The sequence below is a fragment of the Cryptomeria japonica genome, chromosome 5, assembly GCF_030272615.1.
Source record: "Cryptomeria japonica chromosome 5, Sugi_1.0, whole genome shotgun sequence".
Lineage (NCBI taxonomy): Eukaryota > Viridiplantae > Streptophyta > Pinopsida > Cupressales > Cupressaceae > Cryptomeria > Cryptomeria japonica.
The window spans coordinates 67637343-67643570 of NC_081409.1; positions in this window are offsets into that span (position 1 = coordinate 67637343).

Here is a 6228-nt window from a genome sequence, read left to right on the forward strand (position 1 = left end):
CGACACGCTATGGAGATGTTTTATTATTGTTGTAAATGCATCAAGTTGACATGTTGAATTACTTATTGCAATCGGATATTGTTTTATTTGTAAATTGATTTTATTGTAATATCCTTTAGAGCCGACCTACTAAAATTGGTCTTAGGTTATGATATAAATGTAAGATCTTATTTGTAAGATTGAATGTGGAATGCAAAAAAGAATTGTGTGAAGGTATATACAATAATAAGTAGAGCTATACACATAGACATCATTTGAAGGTTGAAGGAGGGTTTTTGTGAAGACAATCAGAACTATACCGGTACTGAATCCAGCATAGAAAGATGCTAATTTGAGCAGTACATCCTCATTGGATTTAACCATCTAACTATAGTCAGTGTGACTCCTATTTTGTATTTGAGTAGTGAGCTCTAGGCGCTTGGCCTTTCTGCATGTGCAGACCCCATTTGTATACACTTACTACCTGCACTAGTATCATCTGATTGTGGGTAAGTTTTCCCATCGTGGTTTTTCCCCTTACAGGGTTTCCACGTACAAATATTGGTGTTATGTGTTGTGGATGACTTTGTCTTTTTGTTTCATGCATTAATCTTTACCGGGGTATTGCAATTAACTGAAAAAATTGTCTACTGGCATAAAAGACTGGTTTACCAGTATGAAGCATTAAGTTGGTTAAGTTGTTTTTGGTTTGAATTTGACAACTGATTCACCCCCCCCTCTCAGTTATCTCTGGGACCTAACAACATGAATCAATTAAGTGCATATAAATCAAATCTAAAAATGAAAAATCAGATGTATGCAACCATGAGAGTTAGGTTCACCAAAATGTAATGGTGTAATTTGGAATTAGGGTTCCACCAATTAAGATAATAAAAATACTAACTAACCAAATTAACCTTACATTGAAAAAAGGGTAGAACTAATAGATCTAGCCACAATCCAGCTAAGGAAAGTGCTGAAATTATTATTAGATTCACTAGTTTGTCCCATGGAGGTACTGATTGAGATCTAGGCAAAAACAATGTTTATAACCTGTTCCCAGAAGTTCAATTTGATTTTTCTGGACTAGGTAGCACAGATCTGCCCTGGTCCTCTGAATTTTCTATCAGCGAAAGCTAAACCTATTCATCACTGTTGACAATGTCAAAATTATTGAGTACAACTCCTATACCTATTTTTTCCATATAGAAAGAGAAGGAAAGATGTTGCAGATAAGGGTTTGCCTAAGTCAAACCCCGGTTTAGGAATTAACCCTGAATGAAATAATGCAAATACTAAAATAAAAGATAAGGAGATATACCTCAAATATGAAATTGTTGATGATGATGTAATGCTCTTTGAATGTAATCATAAATGCTGAATGTAATGGCATGACAAACACATGAATATGAAAAACCCTAATCACACACACATGCTTATATAAGTATTGATGCAACTTTGCTCCAAAATGCTTGAAGGATGAATATGTAGCCTTGAATCTCTAAAGATGCTTGTTATTTAATGCTTCACAAATACATGAATATTAGGTAAGTAGACTTCAATTTCTTCTTAGGTGAAAATGAATTGATAGGATGTCTTTATATAGGGTGTAGACACTCAAAATTGTTCATCACTCCTACGTCACTAACCTAATTTTTAACATGTCTTCTATGTTGCATTTGATCTTCCCCATAGTTTCAGTTCATTTCAAATCCAACCCTAATCGGTCTTGTTCAATCGCATTTGGTCCTAAATCATTATGATTGGTGTTTTATCATTTTCAAATCATTCGAATTGGTCTCATCTTGACAATTAGACTCTATTCCCTCTTTGTTGATAATTAATCAGTCATTAATCATCAACCTTTTTATCAATCAATTTCAATCAATCCTCTATAACACTCTATCAGCCTTTCATGGCACTTTATCAATCAATCTTATCAAAAAAAATTCATTGTCAATTGGTCTTATCAATCTTATCAGTCTTTTATCAAAATCATTATCAATTTTGGGTCTTCTTCGATAATTAAATAAATTTAATTCATTTGATTAGCTAATTCCTAAATATGAATAGTAAATTAATAAATTTAATTTATTAATTTATCATATTTATATTCTCATATGCAGATAATAAATTTTATTTATTTAATTATCTCATATTTATCTTTTCAACCTGCTAATTTAGAAAAATATGAGGATAATCAATTTTGTTTATTTTTTAAATCCCCATATTATCTTCCTCAATTTGATTCTAGATTTCTTCCACTTTTTCTCTATCTCTTAATGGAAACTTTGTTGTGTGTTTGATCCTAGCCGCTTATTCTTCTTGTCTTCAAATTAATCTCATTCGTCGATTTGAAATCATCTTTCCTATAAATTGAGCTCCCATTGCTCATTTTCGACAACCACGCTTCGAGTACCCTTATTATGTCTATTTCACTCGTTGCATTCTTGCTTTTCAATTGCACTTGTCTTGTAGGTGATATCCACGAAAATCCCATTTGAAGGTGAAAGAAGGACAATGGAGGTCAATGGAGAAAGCATCAACATATGTTATGGTTTTCTCTTTTAATGCTTGTTTTCCATTCCTTTATTGAATGTGATAGGATTTTATTTCATAGCAATTTAGGGTTTGTGGTTACCTATTGATTAGTGCTTTGTTGTTTTCCAATTTCCTACCTACATTTTTTTGGTGAACCCGATGTGAATTAACTATTTGTTGTCTTTTGAGTGTTTTTGAGGTGTTTGCAGGTTGAATCTAAAGAAAATAGACCTTTTTGTGTTGTTTCAATGAAAATATTAGCTTAAATTGACCTTTTTGTGTTGTTTCAATGAAAATATTAGCTTTGCATGTGTGTTTCTTGCAGACAAAAAAATGCATTTAATGTTGAATCTATGCAATTGAGCGATCTTGTTGTGCATAAGACAACTGTATTTACATTTTGTTAAACAATTAACATATTAATATCATCTTCGCTTTGGGTTTGATTGCATTCAATTCATAACATTGATTTGCAAATATTTAGACCAATTAATGTATTTGGCTGATAAATCTTGTTTCTAAACACCATTTCCTGAAGGCATATAGTAAAATCGTTTCACAATTCACATTGCAGTCCATTGTCTATGAATACTTGGTTGTTCATTCACATCCCACATTGTTGTTTGTAGGAGTATAACAGCCCACATTACAGACATATATTTCTACCTTGACTTCCATTACCAAAATCTCACATGCATGTTCTGCAAACTAATTCTCTGTCCCATTTCTTCTTGTCATTTATTTCTGCATTATTGTTCCAGAGCCCTGCGTGATATCTCATTTGAGACCGTATTCCTTTTGCCAAACTATTCATGTGGCTTGCCCATGTTTCAACAAATGGTCAAAGTGCCCGTGGTTTTACATCTACATTCATTTGCATTCATTAACATACCTTTTCTATGCTCCCGCATAAAAAATTCATTAAAAAGGCAATTAACATGAGAAATGTTCTCATGGGAGGTTTACATTAGATTTTAGATTTTTTAGTTTTGTTTTTAGATTTTAGATTTTTAGTTTTTGTTTTGTTTTTTAGATTTTTTTAATTTAAATTGCGTTTTAGATTTTTTAGTTTTGTTTTAGATTTTAGATTTTTTTAATTTAGAATTAGTTTTGTTTTTAGATTTTAGATTTTTAGTTTTAGTTTTAGTTTTTTAGATTTTTTAATTTAGAATTAGTTTTGTTTTTAGATTTTAGATTTTTAGTTTTTGTTTTTGTTTTTTAGATTTTTTAATCTAGAATTAGTTTTGTTTTTAAATTTTAGATTTTTAGTTTTTGTTTTTGTTTTTTAGATTTTTTAATTTGGAATTAGTTTTGTTTTTAGATTTTAAAATTTTAGAATTAGTTTTTGTTTTTTAAGATTTTTTTTAATAGAATATTTTTTTGGTTTTTAGATTTTAAATTAGATTAGTTTTCATTATTTAGTTTGTTAATTTAAGTTTAGAATTAATTTAGATTTAGTTTAAAATTTAAATTCAGTTAATTTAAATTAGTTAGTTAGATCTATTGTTTTTAGTTTTAAATTAGTTTGTTGATTAGAATAGATTTGTTTTGTTAGCTTTGTTTTAGATAAATTTGTTAGTCATGTGGTGTGATTGTTTGGAGTATTTGTTTTGATTTTGGGAGGTTGATCTTTTTTAAATTTTGTCTTGTGCAGGTTCTTTCGAGAGGCATTCATCTATTTTTGTGTGTCGAAGATAATTTGTTGAAACTATTAACGCATTTGGTGCAGGACGTGATCAAATAATTTTATCAAAAATTGAGTGTTTGTGATTTCTAGGATAACTCACACTTCAATTTCTTAAGGTTAATGAACAAGTGTTTGCTTTGTCCTATTTTATTTTGTTTGTGTGTTTTTACCCTTAGAAGTGGGCCTGCCTCTCGATTTGCTTGGCACTTCGCACATACATTGGTGAGAGGGAACGACCCAAAGTGGTGATAGGCTAAGGTCAAGCTCTTCCAAACCACTCTAAATAACTATGTTTGGAATGAAAGTTGTAAGCAATGGGTGTTGGAATGGCATAGTGACTATTAAATTCATCGGATCTATGCCCACCCCAACGGAGGCCCTGACTAAAACCTCTTGTGCGTAGAGACCAAAATCCCTCTATTTGTTGACTCAGGCGTTGTGATATGTGCATGCCGAAGAAACCTCTCATGTACCCCTCAATTAGAGATAGTAAATTCTTGGGAAGTGATGCCCCTTGAATTCGAAGCTTGGCATGCTCGTAGAAGTGAGTGTCATGGAGGGGAGCCAATGCTACCAAGCTTCTAACTATCTAATTGAATGTGGTATTTTATGGTAAGAGGATTCAACAGATAATGTCCTTACCAGCCTTAGGAAATGTTGTGAAAGTGAATGATTATTTTGTGTCAAATTCCAACAAACATTTTGTCTTTTATGTTTTCCAAAAGGTGAATCAAAACAATTCTCACAAGTGGTCATAAACAACCTTGGTTATCAAAGTTCAAAAAAGTTCCCAACAAGTCAAACACAAGGTTCAAACAAAGGTCCAAAATCTTGTCCAAGTATCCATCCAACATTCAAACATGGCTTATCAAAGCATTAAAAATCCTTGTCTCAAAATACATGTCACTTAGGGTTAGACTTTGCATAGTCCAAACTTAGGTCTTAGGACATAATCATTACTCTTCATTTTAGTCCATTTCATTTGTATTGTGCTCATTTGCACTTAGCTTTAAAACCATTTCCCTAGGTCTTGCATTGTCATTTTGCATATCCAAACCAGGTCTTCACTTAGGTTACATTTTGCATATCCAAACCAGGTCCTCACTTAGGTTACATTTTGCATAATAATTGTCAATACCTAAATTAGGTCTTCACTTAGGTCATACTAAACAAAATCATACATTTGCATTTACATCCTTGGTCTCATAGCATTAGGTCATTGGTCCTTAGTCATTTAGTCTCATAACATTAGATCATATCATCGTCCCAAAAGTCATTTCATAGCATTAAGTCATATCATTGCATAATAGATATAGGTCATTTCATACCTTTTTCTCATATCATTGTTAGGCCCAATATGGAAAGCTAATGTATTGAGAGGGGAGGGGTGAATCAGTACTCCAAAACCTTTCTTCAATAATAACTTTATTGTTATGCATAAACCGAATAGTGTACTAACATAATATAAAGCTAAAACAAATAGATAACAATCATACTTGATTCACTCCATAACACATATATTTTGGTTACGCAGAAACTCTTGGTTAGAGAGAAAAACTGCGGTGGGGATGGCACCCACAACTTCACTACTGCAATAATAAAGAGTGCTCGGTTAGAGCTACATGTTTAGCTATTTCTGATAGCTTACCCTGTTAGGAGTAACAAGATCTGTTAGATCTACCTTGCTAAAGGATTTTACAACACTTAATATAAATGTTGCACCTGGTTAGAGGCTTTACAATTTATAGACTTGATTAGAGTCTTTTACCCTGTTAAAGGTTTCTCTTACAACTTCAAAATATTACAATAAATTATTACAAATATCTGCAACTTTACATCTGGAATGTTATAGCAGATTCTATGTGCTCAGAATAAGATTACCTTGCTTATAGCATACCTCGGTAACCCATATAGTAACTCAGTAAACCCTTTTGTTTACTCTATTCTTTGACTGTTCTCTGAAATCCTTCTTGGTGACCTTTGTGTCTCTGTAACAGTCATAACACTTAGTACTTTCACAT